This window comes from Lotus japonicus, chromosome 1 (genome assembly GCF_012489685.1).
Source record: "Lotus japonicus ecotype B-129 chromosome 1, LjGifu_v1.2".
NCBI classification, from domain to species: Eukaryota; Viridiplantae; Streptophyta; class Magnoliopsida; order Fabales; family Fabaceae; genus Lotus; species Lotus japonicus.
The window spans coordinates 78,497,667-78,516,566 of NC_080041.1; the positions used below are offsets into that span (position 1 = coordinate 78,497,667).

At 40.1% G+C, this 18,900-nt stretch overlaps 2 long non-coding RNA genes and 1 other non-coding gene across 3 annotated transcripts; 2 read left to right on the forward strand and 1 right to left on the reverse strand.

Moving 5' to 3' along the window:
* Nucleotides 1–930: 930 nt before the first annotated feature.
* Nucleotides 931–3,138, forward strand: LOC130715416 (uncharacterized). The gene is made up of 2 exons (XR_009011667.1): nt 931–1,095; nt 2,861–3,138. It is a non-coding gene; the product is annotated as an uncharacterized LOC130715416 (long non-coding RNA).
* A 5,744-nt stretch (nt 3,139–8,882) lies between these two features.
* LOC130715424 (uncharacterized) lies at nt 8,883–11,088 on the forward strand. Its single transcript, XR_009011668.1, has 2 exons — nt 8,883–9,048; nt 10,814–11,088. It is a non-coding gene; the product is annotated as an uncharacterized LOC130715424 (long non-coding RNA).
* Nucleotides 11,089–14,013: 2,925 nt separating this feature from the next.
* On the reverse strand, nt 14,014–14,120 carry LOC130734819 (small nucleolar RNA R71). The gene has a single exon (XR_009018160.1). It is a non-coding gene; the product is annotated as a small nucleolar RNA R71 (small nucleolar RNA).
* Nucleotides 14,121–18,900: the final 4,780 nt, after the last annotated feature.

The following is an 18,900-nucleotide window of genomic DNA, read 5'->3' on the forward strand; positions in this document are numbered from 1 at the left end:
ACACAAATGTTATTATTCTCTCTTCAATTCTAAAATTCTTTTAAACAGTGCTCTAGGAGCGAATATAACATTTTTCGGACACTCTCGACCTTAGTCGGGTGCGAATATGACTCGTGCTATCAATCAAAATGATCGTAGTGTCATCCTTAAACATACTGTGAACTTTCGTCTTTGTAAGACCCAAAATTTTAGAATTAAATAGATAAATGATTTCCAGCTCACGCATAGGATTCTGTGTAAGCGTGAGAGGAACTTGACTCGTGTTTAATGTTTGGATTAATATTAAGAAGAGGAAAGTTCAGGAAATGACTAAGAATAGTAACATAGTCGTTATAGGCTACGGCACGAGTTTCATTCATTTCTGCCTTAGGGCAAAACCGTTAGTAAACGACTAATTTGCACTTAAAGACACGATGGGAAACTAATTCCAAAAATCTTCAGAGAAATGTTAGAACTTCTCTTAATCCTTCCATAATAAGCGTTTCGATACGAAACCCTGGAATTTACGAACACTCATTTCCGATACCGGGAGGTTTGCCGAAACTGAATCCCTGGTTTTTCTAGAGCTATTAAATTAACCTACGATGAAGACTTTTTCTATTCGGAGCTTCAAACGAAGATTCCACACGCGTACGCCCACTCTAATCGACGTTCCAAATCTTTCTTCAGAAGGAAGTTTCTGCATCCGAGGTCAAAATCAAAAAGTGCATAAAGTGCATTTTAAGCCAGTAAACATTAAAAACAAGCCTCGAAAACCAAAAATCATACTGATATTTCTTTGAAGAATTAGAAGATTCAGCGGGAAGAATATCGTGTCTAAAATACGTTGGAATTAGTAGGAAAAATCGGAATCGCGAAATAATCATTTTCTCGCGTTTTCAATTTCCTATATATAGGACTTCAAAAACTCACTCAAAAAAAAATCACACCTTCCTTTTCTTTCTTCTCCTTCTGCAGACCACGTTCTGTCTTTCTTTTCTTTTTCTTTTCATTTTCTTGTTGGTTGTGGGTGAGCTTGAGGGAGAAAGGAGGAAGAGTTTTTTTCCGGTTCTTGCCTGATCGTTGCTCTGTTCGTTGCTACGCGTAGGCCTCGAGGTACTGATGTTATTTCTTTCTTCTGATCTTTAAATTCCATCGCTTTTTGTTATGTCTTTCTGTGCTCCAAGTTTTGAGCTTTTTGTAAAACTGTCCAAATAGGTTGATTTTAGTGTCTAAATATATTCTCTTCGTACCCAAGAGTACTTCTAGCGGATTTCATTTTGCCGAATGTCGCCGAAATGCTGCCGAAATTCATTTATGTAGAAAATACCCATTTTTGGCTAAAGTTCCGTCCTTTGGGCTTAAAACTCTCGACTAAGCTTAGCGTTAGTAGGATTAGTCGTCATAATCGTCGTTGGTATCAACCCCATCAAATTTATTTTTCGAAATTCTGATTTTTGAGTTTCTGAGCTAAAAATATTGACCAAAATACCCCTGCGACAGTTTTCGATTCGATAATTTTTCTGAGAGTTTCCCTGGCCTAGATATCGCCTAAGAATACCTAGGAATTGATTTAGATCGAAGAAAAAGTTCGGAAACCCTATTTTACATAGTGGCCGAAACCTATTGCTTAGGGTACCGTGTCCAAAAATAATTTTTGGGTCTCTATGACCTGAGCCATTACGTAGATCTTTTGATTGTCGAAATTTTGGCGCTGGTTTCGTGTCATTCCGAGTTCTGTAGCTCGAGTTATGCTCGTTTTAGCGAACGAAGTTCTGTTGTCAATTCGTGCCTTAAGAGGAACTCTGAAGCTTTAAAAGCTTTCTTTCCGGTTTCGATTAGCGTTATTAGATAGTGTTACTTCTAGTAGGGCTTGTGTTGATGATTGTGTTTCCTTGTTCTAGGTTCACAACTTCCATGCCCAACTTCTACTCACGAAGGTAAGGGTAACTCGGTTTTAGCGTGTCCTTGAGTCTTGCCTGCTTTTATCGCACTGCATGCGTTTGAGATGAAGATGTTTATATTGATTGGCATTGGATTATGATTATTATGCTTGCAATGTTGTATGCTTGCTTATATTGACTGTTTCTGAGGCTTGTGCCAAATGTTTTCTGAAGGCTTCGACCGAGTAAACTTATTGAGACGTGTGTCTCCGTTTTCTGAGAGGCTTCGGCCGTTTACTGGTTTCTGTCATTAAACTGAGTTGGTATGCAATTGAATTGAGTTATGTTCGCTGATAATAGGAATAACATGTGGTTACTCCGAATTAATCATTGGTTTGGGGATTGTTGTTGACTGACTTGGCATATAGGCTTTGGTCCTTAAGTGGCGATGAGGTGGGTGTGGTCCCACGTGATTGTCCCGTCTTTCGAGGCGTTATAAAGTGGCAATGAGGTGGGTGTGGTCCCGCGGGATTGTCCCATCTTTCGAGATGTTCTAAAGTGGCGATGAGGTGGGTGTGGTCCCACGCGATTGTCCCGTCCGGAGTGGCGTTAAGTGGCAATGAGGTGGGTGTGGTCCCGCGTGATTGTCCCGTCTTGAGAGACGTTGCTGATCGATCCATTTTGGTAGAAGCATATAGTTGCATTATAGGGAACTAACACCTAACCCTATGTTGTTGGATTTTAGTTATTAGTTTATTGATATCTGATTTGATGTTATATGTTAGGTTGTCGATATTTGAATTGATGTTATATGTTAGGTTGTCGATATCTGAATTGATGTTATATAGTTGATATATGAGTTTAGTTATGTTGTTGGTTTATTTACCATGATAGGTAGTTAAATTTGAATAACATGATTTTCTCTTTCATACAAGGTAATTGTATGGAGTTAACCCTTTCTATTTGCTACTTGTTGTTTGGGCGCTTAACGCTATTAGGCGATGGAGAGCCTTCCGCTGAAGCTTAGCTGTTCAAGTTGGAGACCGTGACCGTGGGCGGTCGAGTAGAGGTGGATGAAGCAGTTGCTTCTCCCTTTTTGGTGGACTATGTCTGAGTTTCTTTTTCCTTCTGAAAACTCTGTTGTTTAAACCTTATATTCGCCACTTGTCTAAGTGAGCGTACTTACTTTGGAAACTTGTTCATGATGATGTATGACACTATTATTATTATGTTGGGAATGGGTTGTTGAATAAAGTCTATGTTATATATTCAATTATGTTCAGCTGTTTCGAAAAGGAAAAAAAAAATATATTGTGTTTTCTCAGGATTAAGAAATAGTCCTTAGACTTGTTAGGTTACTAATGTGACTCCCCAGTTGAGAAACCGGGGTGTTACAATTGTGGTATCAGAGCTTTGGTTGAGAAAACCAGAGCTTTTGGGTAGAGTGTCTTCTTAAGATGTTTGAACTCTGAGACCGATTGATGGGGTGTCAATCGGAGGAAGAGGAAGAGTGTGCTTGATTACTGTTCATATAAATTATTCTTGAAGGTTGTTTATAGGTGAATAACCTTATGCTAGTTATCGTTAATTATACATTTGATATAAGTATATACATAGTTAGTTATTATAGAACTTTGTGTTGTTCTGACCTGAGTTTCTGTTGTGGTCTTTGACTGTTCATGAAAACAGGAACAGGAGGTTTCCACAGCTGGACGAGACTCAAGGTTCAGACAACATGAATCCGATGGAGCAAGCTATTGCTAACCTGACTGCCCTTATGGCACAACAAGTTACCAACTCCGCTGCAAGGGAGGAAGCTGAAGCTCAACGTGCTGCTACTGCTGTTTTGGTGGCTGCACAAAACCATGCTGAAGAAAATGCTCGCCGTGTTCAGCGTGAGGAGCGTGAACAAGCTGCTGCTCAGACCAGAGGTCTGAACGATTTCAAGCGTCAGGATCCGCCGAAGTTCTCTGGGGGCTTCGATCTGGAGGAAGCTGACTTATGGCTCCAGGAGTTGGAGAAGATCTTCACCTTTGTGCGTACCACTGCAGAGATGAAAGTGGATTATGCGACTTACCTGCTGACTGGTGAAGCTGAGTATTGGTGGCGCGGGGCTAGAGCTATGATGGAAGCCGACCATCAAGCTATCACTTGGGAGTGCTTCCGGGGAGCTTTCCTGGACAAGTACTTTCCTAAGAGTGCTAGAGCCGCCAAGGAAGCACAATTTCTGAGACTCCGTCAAGGAGGCATGACCGTAGCTGAGTATGCTTCTAAGTTGGAGTCGTTGGCGAAACATTTCCGCTACTTTCGAGGACAGATAGATGAAGGCTATATGTGCGAGCGCTTCATTGATGGGCTGAGTTATGAGCTACAGAGGGCGGTGCAACCCCTAGGATTGAATCGCTACCAAGTGCTGGTGGAAAAGACCAAGGGAATTGAGGCCATTGATAATGCAAGGGGCAAATTCCAAGGTCAGAACAAGCTTAACCAAGGAAGTGGAGGTCCGGCTAGGACTAACCAAGGAAGAAGTGACAAGGGTAGGTATTTCCAGAAGAAGCCGTATGTTCGTCCCCAGGGTAGGGGGACAGCTTCTGGTTCTTTTTATCCCACGGGTGGGAATGCTATTGCACCGAGACCTCTAGGAGTGAGTTTGGACGGTGTGACTTGCTTCAAGTGTAACCAAAAGGGACATTACGCCAGCCACTGTCCCGAGGGTCCTCTGATGTGTTGGAACTGCAACAAGCCAGGCCATCTCGCTAGGGATTGCAGGATTCCTAAGGTTGAGGATGCTGCAAATGTTGTTGGGGCTAGGAGGCCTACTGCTGGTGGAAGGGTCTACTCAATCAGTGGAACTGAAGCTGAGGAAGACGATGGTCTAATCCGCAGTACCTGCGAGATTGCGGGTAATTCCCTTATCGCGCTATTTGATTCTGGTGCTACGCATTCATTTATAGATATAGCTTGTGCGACAAGGTTAAAGCTAGAAGTGTCGAAGTTACCGTTTGACTTAACAGTGTCTACCCCTGCATCTAAGAGCTTAGTAACTAACACTGCATGTTTGGAATGTCCTTGGATGTACCTAGATAAGAAGTTTATAGCAAACTTAATCTGTTTACCTCTCAAGGGATTGGATGTGATCATAGGCATGGATTGGTTGTCCCACCATCATGTTCTTCTTGATTGCGCCAATAAGGTAGTTATCTTTCCCGATGCTGGACTCGCCGAGTTTCTGAACTCGTACTTTTCGAAGCTCTCTTTGAGGAAAGGAGCTTTGAGTTCTCTCATGTCTACAACCGTAATGGAAGCTAAGGAGAATGGAATACAAGGAATAGCTGTTGTGCAAGAGTTCGAGGATGTGTTCCCCGAAGACGTACCCGGAATACCTCCAGTTAGAGATATGGAGTTCACCATTGATATAGTCCCAGGCACTGGACCTATATCGATCGCACCTTATCGTATGGCACCGGCAGAACTGACGGAGCTGAAGAGTCAACTTGAGGATTTAACCAAGAAGGGGTTTATCCGACCTAGCGTTTCTCCATGGGGAGCGCCAGTGCTACTTGTGAAGAAGAAAGACGGAAGATCACGACTTTGCGTGGACTATCGACAGTTGAACAAAGTCACGATAAAGAACTGTTATCCGTTGCCGAGGATTGACGACTTGATGGATCAATTGAAGGGTGCTGCTATTTTCTCGAAGATTGACCTGAGATCGGGATATCACCAGATTAGAGTCAAAGACGAGGATATCCAAAAGACGGCGTTTAGGACACGCTATGGGCACTACGAGTACTTAGTGATGCCGTTTGGAGTTACGAATGCACCAGCTGTATTCATGGATTACATGAATAGGATCTTTCATCCATTCTTGGATCGCTTCGTTGTGGTGTTCATCGACGACATCTTGATCTACTCGAGAAATCTTGAAGAACACGAGGAACATCTGCGTCAAGTATTGCAAGTTCTTCGGGAGAAGGTACTGTATGCTAACGCGGCAAAGTGTGAATTTTGGTTGGAAGAAGTAAAGTTTCTAGGACATGTCATCTCAAAGGAGGGCATTGCTGTGGATCCTAGTAAAGTAGAAGCGGTACTTGCATGGGACCGTCCTAAGACTGTGACGGATATTAGGAGTTTCATCGGTTTAGCTGGATATTACCGACGATTCATCGAAGGTTTCGCTAAGATTGCAGGACCATTAACGAAGCTTACTCGGAAGAACCAACCTTTCGCTTGGACAGAGGATTGTGAACAGAGTTTCCAGGATATGAAGGAGCGCTTGACGACCGCGCCAGTTCTGACTTTACCACAAGAGGAGGAACCCTACGAGGTTTACTGCGATGCTTCGTACCAAGGTTTGGGTTGTGTGTTGATGCAACACCGAAAGGCTGTGGCTTATTCTTCAAGGCAGTTGAAGATACATGAGCGGAACTATCCTACGCATGATTTGGAGTTAGCGGCTGTGGTATTTGCACTCAAGATTTGGAGGCACTATCTTTATGGGAGCACTTTCACTGTTTTTAGTGATCACAAGAGCCTGAAGTACCTGTTCGATCAGAAGGATCTGAATATGAGACAAAGGCGTTGGATGGAATTTATCAAGGACTATGATTTCACTTTGTTGTACCACCCAGGAAAAGCAAATGTTGTAGCAGACGCACTGAGTCGCCAGACAATTCATGTTTCATCGCTGATGATTAAGGAATTGGAACTTATCGAGACTTTTCGCGACCTCAGTTTGGGTATGCAAGTGACACCTGGAAAATTGAGCTTTGGGATGGTGACGATCACTAGTGATTTTCTGAACGAGATCAAGGTGAAGCAACTGTTAGATGAGGAGCTGATCGAGAAACGGAACTTGATCATTTTGGGAAAAGCGCCGGATTTCGAGGTAGGAACCGACAACATTCTGCGTTGCAAAGGACGTGTCTGCGTGCCATTGGACATGGAGTTGAGAAGGATGATCCTTGACGAAGGTCACAAGAGTAGATTGAGTATTCATCCGGGATCGACAAAGATGTACCAAGATCTAAAGTTGAATTTCTGGTGGCCAGGAATGAAGAAGAATGTAGCAGAGTATGTGGCGGCATGTCTGACATGTCAGAAGGCGAAGATAGAACATCAAAAGCCTGCGGGTATGTTACAGTCACTTGATGTGCCGGAGTGGAAGTGGGACAGTATCTCTATGGATTTCGTGGTAGCTTTGCCAGCTACGAGGAAGAGATTTGATTCCATTTGGGTCATTGTGGACCGTCTGACGAAGTCAGCACATTTCATACCGGTGAAGACCACGTTCAATGTGGAGGCACTTGCAAAAGTGTATGTCGCTGAGATTGTACGACTTCATGGAGTACCCTCGAGTATTGTTTCTGACAGAGATCCGAAGTTTACTTCGCATTTCTGGAAGGCCTTGCACGAGGCGCTTGGCACGAAGTTGAGGTTGAGCTCTGCCTATCACCCTCAGACGGATGGGCAGACAGAGAGGACGATACAGTCATTGGAAGACTTGCTGCGAGCCTGTGTACTGGATAGTCAAGAAAGCTGGGATGAGCTGTTGCCGTTGATCGAATTTACTTATAACAACAGTTTTCATGCTAGTATTGGAATGGCACCTTATGAGGCTTTGTATGGGAGGAGATGTAGAACTCCTTTATGTTGGTTTCAAGATGGCGAACATCTTCTCGTTGGACCTGAATTAGTACAACAGACTACTGAGAAAGTAAAACAAATACAAGAGAAGATGAGGACGTCACAGAGTCGACAAAAGAGTTATGCTGACACACGTCGGAGAGAACTGGAGTTCGAGGCGGGATACCATGTGTTTCTTCGCGTGACACCAACTACCGGAGTGGGAAGGGCGATAAAGTCGAGGAAGCTGACACCGAAGTTCATTGGACCGTATCAGATTATCGAGCGAGTCGGTAAAGTAGCGTATCGGATTGCGTTGCCACCATTTCTGTCCAAGATTCATGATGTGCTACACGTGTCACAATTAAGGAAATATATTCCTGATCCCTCTCACATCATCAAGGAAGATGACATCCAACTTAGAGACAACTTGTCTTTTGAAGTGGCACCAATGAGGATTGAGGAACGTAGGATCAAGCAGTTGAGGAACAAGCAGGTTCCTCTGGTAAAAGTGATTTGGAACCAAGTCACGGGCGATGCTACTTGGGAACTAGAAGAGAAGATGAAGGAACAGTATCCGGAACTCTTCACTGAGCCTTAAATTTCGAGGACGAAACTTTCTTTTTGGGGGGTAGTATTGTAAGACCCAAAATTTTAGAATTAAATAGATAAATGATTTCCAGCTCACGCATAGGATTCTGTGTAAGCATGAAAGGAACTTGACTCGTGTTTAATGTTTGGATTAATATTAAGAAGAGGAAAGTTCAGGAAATGACTAAGAATAGTAACATAGTCGTTATAGGCTACGGCACGAGTTTCATTCATTTCTGCCTTAGGGCAAAACCGTTAGTAAACGACTAATTTGCACTTAAAGACACGATGGGAAACTAATTCCAAAAATCTTCAGAGAAATGTTAGAACTTCTCTTAATCCTTCCATAATAAGCGTTTCGATACGAAACCCTGGAATTTACGAACACTCATTTCCGATACCGGGAGGTTTGCCGAAACTGAATCCCTGGTTTTTCTAGAGCTATTAAATTAACCTACGATGAAGACTTTTTCTATTCGGAGCTTCAAACGAAGATTCCACACGCGTACGCCCACTCTAATCGACGTTCCAAATCTTTCTTCAGAAGGAAGTTTCTGCATCCGAGGTCAAAATCAAAAAGTGCATAAAGTGCATTTTAAGCCAGTAAACATTAAAAACAAGCCTCGAAAACCAAAAATCATACTGATATTTCTTTGAAGAATTAGAAGATTCAGCGGGAAGAATATCGTGTCTAAAATACGTTGGAATTAGTAGGAAAAATCGGAATCGCGAAATAATCATTTTCTCGCGTTTTCAATTTCCTATATATAGGACTTCAAAAACTCACTCAAAAAAAAATCACACCTTCCTTTTCTTTCTTCTCCTTCTGCAGACCACGTTCTGTCTTTCTTTTCTTTTTCTTTTCATTTTCTTGTTGGTTGTGGGTGAGCTTGAGGGAGAAAGGAGGAAGAGTTTTTTTCCGGTTCTTGCCTGATCGTTGCTCTGTTCGTTGCTACGCGTAGGCCTCGAGGTACTGATGTTATTTCTTTCTTCTGATCTTTAAATTCCATCGCTTTTTGTTATGTCTTTCTGTGCTCCAAGTTTTGAGCTTTTTGTAAAACTGTCCAAACAGGTTGATTTTAGTGTCTAAATATATTCTCTTCGTACCCAAGAGTACTTCTAGCGGATTTCATTTTGCCGAATGTCGCCGAAATGCTGCCGAAATTCATTTATGTAGAAAATACCCATTTTTGGCTAAAGTTCCGTCCTTTGGGCTTAAAACTCTCGACTAAGCTTAGCGTTAGTAGGATTAGTCGTCATAATCGTCGTTGGTATCAACCCCATCAAATTTATTTTTCGAAATTCTGATTTTTGAGTTTCTGAGCTAAAAATATTGACCAAAATACCCCTGCGACAGTTTTCGATTCGATAATTTTTCTGAGAGTTTCCCTGGCCTAGATATCGCCTAAGAATACCTAGGAATTGATTTAGATCGAAGAAAAAGTTCGGAAACCCTATTTTACATAGTGGCCGAAACCTATTGCTTAGGGTACCGTGTCCAAAAATAATTTTTGGGTCTCTATGACCTGAGCCATTACGTAGATCTTTTGATTGTCGAAATTTTGGCGCTGGTTTCGTGTCATTCCGAGTTCTGTAGCTCGAGTTATGCTCGTTTTAGCGAACGAAGTTCTGTTGTCAATTCGTGCCTTAAGAGGAACTCTGAAGCTTTAAAAGCTTTCTTTCCGGTTTCGATTAGCGTTATTAGATAGTGTTACTTCTAGTAGGGCTTGTGTTGATGATTGTGTTTCCTTGTTCTAGGTTCACAACTTCCATGCCCAACTTCTACTCACGAAGGTAAGGGTAACTCGGTTTTAGCGTGTCCTTGAGTCTTGCCTGCTTTTATCGCACTGCATGCGTTTGAGATGAAGATGTTTATATTGATTGGCATTGGATTATGATTATTATGCTTGCAATGTTGTATGCTTGCTTATATTGACTGTTTCTGAGGCTTGTGCCAAATGTTTTCTGAAGGCTTCGACCGAGTAAACTTATTGAGACGTGTGTCTCCGTTTTCTGAGAGGCTTCGGCCGTTTACTGGTTTCTGTCATTAAACTGAGTTGGTATGCAATTGAATTGAGTTATGTTCGCTGATAATAGGAATAACATGTGGTTACTCCGAATTAATCATTGGTTTGGGGATTGTTGTTGACTGACTTGGCATATAGGCTTTGGTCCTTAAGTGGCGATGAGGTGGGTGTGGTCCCACGTGATTGTCCCGTCTTTCGAGGCGTTATAAAGTGGCAATGAGGTGGGTGTGGTCCCGCGGGATTGTCCCATCTTTCGAGATGTTCTAAAGTGGCGATGAGGTGGGTGTGGTCCCACGCGATTGTCCCGTCCGGAGTGGCGTTAAGTGGCAATGAGGTGGGTGTGGTCCCGCGTGATTGTCCCGTCTTGAGAGACGTTGCTGATCGATCCATTTTGGTAGAAGCATATAGTTGCATTATAGGGAACTAACACCTAACCCTATGTTGTTGGATTTTAGTTATTAGTTTATTGATATCTGATTTGATGTTATATGTTAGGTTGTCGATATTTGAATTGATGTTATATGTTAGGTTGTCGATATCTGAATTGATGTTATATAGTTGATATATGAGTTTAGTTATGTTGTTGGTTTATTTACCATGATAGGTAGTTAAATTTGAATAACATGATTTTCTCTTTCATACATGGTAATTGTATGGAGTTAACCCTTTCTATTTGCTACTTGTTGTTTGGGCGCTTAACGCTATTAGGCGATGGAGAGCCTTCCGCTGAAGCTTAGCTGTTCAAGTTGGAGACCGTGACCGTGGGCGGTCGAGTATAGGTGGATGAAGCAGTTGCTTCTCCCTTTTTGGTGGACTATGTCTGAGTTTCTTTTTCCTTCTGAAAACTCTGTTGTTTAAACCTTATATTCGCCACTTGTCTAAGTGAGCGTACTTACTTTGGAAACTTGTTCATGATGATGTATGACACTATTATTATTATGTTGGGAATGGGTTGTTGAATAAAGTCTATGTTATATATTCAATTATGTTCAGCTGTTTCGAAAAGGAAAAAAAAAATATATTGTGTTTTCTCAGGATTAAGAAATAGTCCTTAGACTTGTTAGGTTACTAATGTGACTCCCCAGTTGAGAAACCGGGGTGTTATAGTCTTCATAACACTAATCCAAATATCAACCACAAGTCTAGTTCCACTCACGCTTACATAGAATCCTATGCGTGAGTTGGAAATTAATTAATGATTTAATTCTAAAATTTTGGGTCTTACAGAAGCGGAGGACGTGTGCTGTCCGATCTGCTCACAAGAAGAAGAAAGCCCTGATCATCTACTGGTTGCTTGCCCACTTGTTGTAGAGGTATGGGTAAGATGCCATAAGTGGCTGGGTTGGGACACGGTACTTCCGGGGGATTTCATTTCTCATCTCCTACAACACTTTTGCCCCTTTTTGCATCACAACAGAATCTATTATTCTGTTTTGTATGGTTTGCGGTGGGCTTGGACATTGTGGAATCATCGGAATAGATTGGTATTTCATGAAGGGATGCCACATGAAGGATCAATGTTGAGTATTTTGCTTTGATGAAGTTTATCTTGATGCTGGCTGCATTTTGTCTAAGGTGTTTGATATGTTTCATTGTGTGACAAACAACATTATCTTTGTCTGATGTTCAACTGAATGTTCTAAGAATCTGGTAGAACAATGTGATTCAGGTTGCTTGTGACCTTTACGTATCTACGTGGAGCTTTAATTGTGAAGATATGATGGTAATTCTACGCGTTTTATATACTGAACATATCTTCTGTGATCTGGAGAATTCATCTATTTGGAGAAATGAGATTAATTCGCGTGGACCAAGTAATTGTGATAAGTTAGTCCTAATGTGTTTATTTTTGAAGAAGATCTTTTGAAGATTTACTTCTGTTTTACTACATGGACGTTTTGATGCTCAGCCCATTAAAGACTGACAAGTGCCAAATTTACGTGATTTGCTATATTAATTTGGGTACTTATCTGTTCTAAATGTGTAAGTTATCTTTCAAATTATCCCTTAAATAGGTTAATTTAGTAAGTAGATAGTTTTTATATAGATATTATGTAAGATATGTTAGTTTTATCATTCAGACTCTTTGGTTTTTATTGTAGGAGAAAAGTCAAGAAGATCCAACCATTTGAAGATCAAAAGGGCTAAAAATATTGAAGTTCGCTTAAGCCAAATGCTGCCTCGCTTAAGCCAAATTACATGGCAGTAGCAGTGGCTCTGGAAGACAATTGGGCTTAAGCGAGAATTGGTCTTGCTTAAGCCAAAGACCTTACCTGAAGGTGAAGAAACCTGCTCGCTTAAGCGACACCTTTATCAGCTTAAGCGAAACTGTTGCCCTATTTTATAAAAGGCTCGACCAGATCAGAATTGAGGGATCTCTGGACCTATTTTGGACCTTTGAGAGAGAAAATTGCAGAGAGAAGGAAGAGAGAAACTTTGGGAGCTTTGATCCACCATCCATCGTGTTGGAGACACACCGAGGACGGCACGAGTCGCCACTTTCACCTTAGTTCACTCTTGTAAGCTTTGTAAGCAATCCATGGATATGGGTTGCTAAGTTTCTTTGTTGGATTTGGATGTAACCTTTAACTATGACTTGTTCTTCTTGATTTCTCTATGAAAATATCGTTTCTATTACATGATTCAATGATTTTCTCTTGTTCTTAATGCTATGTTTTAGTTTGCGCACCTAGAACATATCGCTTGATTCGGCGTAAGAACGGAAGCTACAACGTCTAGAGTCCGACCTAGAGTTAATCATCTAATAAATCTAATTGCTAGGAATAGAGTTATGTTTGTTAGTCCCTTAAACATCTGAGCTTAAAGATAACTTAGCTTTTCTATGCATGTGAGAAATCAATGTTTAGGAAAGTAAGTTATAGATATCCACTCATGTGAGGAATCAATGAAGTAGTGTAGAACTGGTGTAAATGAATCATGGATATGAATGAATATCCATATAGAATCATAGGACACTAATAGTTAAACAGTGAACTCCAAGTCCAACAGTTTTCTCATATGGATATCCAATCGTTTTACTCTCGCTTTGTTTAATTTGAATGTGTTTTGGTCACCGAAACAATTATCAACCTTTTGAAAATCTATTGCTTGAGTAATTTTACTAGAGAACGACATTTGTATTAGCAATTCCCTGCGGATACGACAAAAACCCTATGTTATACTACAATTGAATTTTGAGGATTTTTAAAAGCAGTATCAGTGTAGAAAAAATCTTTCAACAAAATGGCACCGTTGTCGGGGAATTGCATCAATACAAAAGCATTGATTTAGTTTTCTTATCTTAAGCAATTGTGGATATATATAGTTTTCTTTTCCCTTATCTTTAATTATCTTGTTAACTGACTTTCTTGGCTAGGTTGTATTTTCACTTTTGTGTATGCGAGGTAAAACTCCAGCTGATCAACTATTGTTCAATCCCGAGATCGAAGCTACAACTTGAAGGAACAATAGCAAGACATAGAGGAGAAAACAATTAGCTAGGCAAAGAAAGGAACAAGAAGCATCATCTTCTTTAATCTCTTCAAGCAATCAAGAGCAAAACATCATGGCAACTGCTGCAGGTCGTGACAATGGAGATGACAATGCAGGTTTTGTGAACTTTACACCTGAAATGAAGTCCGGATTAGTGCAGCTGATGTATGCCAATCCATTTGCTGGTTTGGGCCATGAGAATCCGCACATGCATTTGACAAAGTTCTATGAACTTTGTGGCACTGCTGGTCATACACAAGCTGAGGAAGATGCTGTGTTTCTAAGGCTTTTTCCCTTGACTCTACTTGGGCAATCAAAGGAGTGGTTTTTAGATCAACCACAAAATAGCCTTACCCATTGGAATGAACTTGAACGAAAAATTCTTGGCAAGGTATTTTTCTGATTCCAAATTCATGGATTGTAAAACTGCAATTTCTTCTTTCTCTTAGCTTGCAGGTGAAAGCCTATGTGAAACTTGGGAGAGGTTTAAATCTTTGTTGAGGAAATGCCCGAACCATGAGTTTGATGCAAGGTCCAAAATCCATATATTTAGAAAGGGCTTGCAGCAACCAAGTAGGTTGATTTTGGACGCAACATCTCGTGGTTCTTTAACGGCCAAATCACCCACTGAAGCCATTCAAATCATTGAAGCGATGGCCTTAAATGATCAACAAGATCAACACCACCGAGTCCACCTAGGAGAGGAGGAATGATTGAGCTTAGAGCAACTGATGTTGTGTTAGCTCAGAACAAGCAGCTCCAGCAACAACTGGACGAAGTGAAGCAAACACTAATAAATCTGCCCAAACAACTTAAGGAGATGCAAGAGTCCTCTTCCAGAAGACATGTAAATAGGTGTGATGTTTGCATAGGTGACCACTCTGCTAGTGGTTGTGACCAGAATCAAGAAGAAATGAATTACATGGGAAATCAGCAAAGACAAGGCCAATATCAAAATGCTTATCCAAGGGGTGAAAATCAATATAACAACAACAACCAAGCATGGAGACAAGATGTAGGGCCTTCCAGCAGCAGAGCACTACCACCCTACCAAAATCAACAACACTTACAATCGCTCCAAGATCGGACTTCCAAACTGGAGGACACACTAACTCAATTTATGCAGGTTTCGATATCCAACCAGAAAAATACTGATGCATCTATTAAAAACTTGGAAGTACAGGTTGGACAGATGACTAAACAACTTAGTCAGCTGACTACTGAGCAGAAAGAGAAGTTCCATGCCAATACAGAAGACAATCCCAGGGAGCATTGCAATGCAATATTCACAAGAAGTGGGAGAGTATTTGGTGGAGAGGTTGAAGTGGAAGAAAAGAAAAATGAGAGCCATGATCCAAAAGAGAGTGAAAAAGAGGAAGAAGTTGAAAAAGAAGAAGAAAATAATAAAAGTGAAATTGTAGATAGAGAGGAAAAGAAAAAGAGTAGAAAAAATGAGAAAAAGAAAGAGAGTGAGGAAGTCAGGTGGAGTCCGCCTATCCAACGCTTGCCATATCCTCCTAATTCTAAGAAGATTGATCATGAGAGGCAAAGGAGGAGATTTATTAACATTTTCAGGCATTTGAACATCACCATGCCATTTTTTGAAGCATTGGAGCAAACTCCGTCATATGGCAAGTACATGAAAGTGCTTCTGAAGAAAAAGGACAGGTTGAAAGCACTGCATGAAGATGAGGTGATCCAGCTCAATGGACGTTGTAGTGCAATTCTGCAATGTTGACCACCTCCAAAGCATAGAAGTTCCAAGAGTCTTGTCTTGCCGGTTAAACTTGACAACAGTCAATCTTGTAATGCACTGATAGACTCTGGGGCTACCATTAATTTAATGCCTTTTTCCTTGTTGAAAAGGTTAGGAAATGTGGAAGTAGAGCCTACAGGGATGAATCAGTCAAATTACCTCAAGGAGTTGCAGAGAATGTGACTGTGATGGTGGAGCAACTGAATTTCCCAATAGACTTTGTGGTTGTAGATGTTCCTGAAGATAAAGAGATCCCTATCATTTTAGAGAAACCATTCATTATCACTGCTAGGATAGCATTTGGTGTAGATACTGGGATCCTGAAGGTGAGACAAGGTGAAGCTGAGGTACATTTTACAGTTTTTAGTGATAATCATCACCCACAAAGCAAAGGTATGGTTTCTTTAATTAAAAATGTTGGTTTTGATTTGGAAAAATTATTTGATGAGCATGATCCATCATCATCTTCAATTGATGCATCAAATCACTTGTCTGAGCTTGAAAATGTAAAAACTAAACATTCTGAAAATAAAAACTGTGATTTTGATGCTAAAGAGGATGTGAAGGATGTATTAGGGAAGAAAGGAAGGATAAGAAAGAAGAAAAACTTTTCTAAGATGTGGAAGGTTGTGACTACGTGTCAAAAGTGCTTCAAAGAACTTATGAAAAAGGAGAAGGAACCAAAGAGGAAGAAGGGAACCATTCTCTCCTCTTGTCTTTCGTCTCCTTGACAAATTAAATTTCAAAGCGTCAAGCTATTGACGTTAAAGAAGCGCTTCCTGGGAGGCAACCCAGTGTTTTAATGTGATTTTCTTGTTCTTATGTGTTTTAGACTTTTAGTAAGTTTTAGTATGAATTTGTGAAGTTCTGATTAAATCTGTATACTTATGTGCTTCACAAGTTTAATTTAGTGTTTTGAGTGTGTTCAAAGGCTTGGAAATCAATTATTTGATGGATTTGTAAAAGATAGGGTTGTGACTTGTTTTTGCATGTGAACTTGAGTAAATTTTGCATCCTATGATTTTCTGTTTAAAACCTGAGTTTCAAAGTTGTAACAGGTCTAATTTCATGCTTACCATGCATATGAATGGATGATTTTTTAGGTTGGTGTGTTTTGAGAAAATTGAGGTATGTAGTAGTGTGCTCATGATGAAAAACAAGTCACTCTAGGTGATTTTCTGCATTAACTGTGCAAAAATTGCTTTCCATAGCTTTTGAACAAACTCGTGTTTGTTTTTTAATGTTATTTTTCAAATATTAGAATAGGATCCAATGTGAACTCTTAGGCTTTGAAGTAAAAATGCATTGAGATTGCTCATTGTGTAGTCTTCTTGATCTTGGAGTGTGCCTTATGGGGATGTGATTCAATTGTGTAGTTTAAGGCCTCTCACAAGTTTTAAATGATATAAATGGCGAGTTTAAGGACTTAGAAAGCTAGGAAAATGAGAAAAGAAGAAATTGAGGTGTTGGGTTGTGAAAATAGCAGTATTGTGTATAAGGGATGAGTTAGAGTGTGAAATAAGAATCTTGTGTCTCTTTTCATGATTTTAGTCTTCACACAAGTTTCTTAGATGATTAGTAAGTGGTTTATCTTCTTATGAAGCATTGAGAATTGATGAATCAAAATTTGAGGTATCCACTTGTGTAAATAGTCAAAAAGGGTGCTAAATTGAATTCATGTTCTTTGATGATTAACATGTGAAATTCAAGTGAATCACATGTTTAAATTGAAGATAGAAATAACTCATTATGATTGAAAATCAAGGAAGAAGAGAAATACAAATTTTGGAGGTTAGACTTGTGAATTTTGGCAAGACTTAACAATATTCGGCTGCATAATTACAGGAACTTCGCTTAAGCCAGCCAAATGATCGCTTAAGCCAAATTCAAAAAGCAGTTACAGTGTCCCATGGTTCAATTTCGCTTAAGCCATAAGCAAGTTCCGCTTAAGCAACACTCTAAAAAGAAAAGATAGCACAAGAACTGACATGTTCACTTAAGCAAGGAAATGTCTCACTTAAGCGAGATACCTATTAAAAAAAACCACTCACTCTTTAAAAACACAAACCCCATTCTCTCACACACACACACACACACACACACACACACACAAAATCACGAACCCCACCTCACACACAAAATCACGTATCACTTCCTCTCACTCACAAGAGTACGTAACTTGGTTCCATTGCACACACATGATGAGGATTTTAAACTCCTTGGTTCCGTTTTCTCCATTCTCTCCCTTTCAATTGTACTTGTGAATTGGGGATTTTGGTTTTCTACTTCTCAGGTAAAGTTTTCTCATTCCTCCCTCAATTTGATTTCACATTCTAGAGCTCTAAATTTGGGGGTTTTGATTGTGCAAGCACTGATGAGCATTTAGGAATTTGTGGTTTCATTGGGAAAAGAATTGGAGGCTTTGAATAGGACGGCTTGGGGCTCTTAAGTTTGGTTACAAGATTGTAAACTCAAATTGTTATATGTTTCATATGTTACAGGTTGTGCACCCTAGGTGTTTGACAAAATGCATGAATGAAAATGTTAAATTGTCGTCTACCTAGTGCTTGAGATCTAGGTTGTTCAGGAGCATATGTTGCAGCACAGACACTCAAACAAGATCGTGATGCTTGGCCTGAGCAGAGGCCGAATTCCAGGGAGGAGGAGAGAGCTGCTGGACATGGAGATGGAGATGAAGCTATTACTTCTGCAGCAGCTAACTTGAGAGTTGATGCTTACATGTTTGATGATCAGGAGCAGGATGGAGTTGAGGATTGATGACCACAGCCACTGATCCAAGTTCACTTTTATTTTTTGTCATTTCATTTTCTAGCTTTATTACTTTTATTCGTTTATAGTACTTGTTAGTCAGAACTTGGTACTTTGTGTTATTTTGTCGTGTTCTTAATTGCTAGCACATGTTTGGATTTTGGATTAGCAGTTTGTTTTGCTCACTGTTCTGAATTGCAAATGATTGGCTGTTGGTTTAGGTAATGAGCATGGGCTATGAAAAGCTAGGTTGAGCATGATGTGTGTTTTTAAAAGTTCATAGTTCATTGTGATTGCACTCACTTGGTGTCATTATATGATATGAATGCATCATTCACATGAATGTCATAGGCTCATTTTGAAAATGCTTGAAATCAGGGACTCCTAAGCCTAGTGAGGAGTGTAGCCAAACACTTGGTGATATTCGAGATATTCGCCATTGTTTTGCACAGTTTTACTTGTTTGAGTCTCTAACTGTTGAATTGCATGAGAATGATAGAAAATGATCAAGGCAATTTTGTTCTTTAGTGTACATAAACTACTTAGCCAAATAAGTCTACTATTGATTAGGAATTCCAATTACACCCCTTTTTAGCTTGAATTAAATTTTTTTTTCTTTGTATATGATCCCAAACTTAAATGAAAAAAAAAATAATGTTTCTCCCATACTTTTTAAGTTAAAAGAACATTTATGTGAGGATTGTATGCTAATGTGCTAAGTTGGGGGGAGTGGAGGCTTTGGTATCTTTTTGTTAGTTTTCTATCTTTCTACATATAA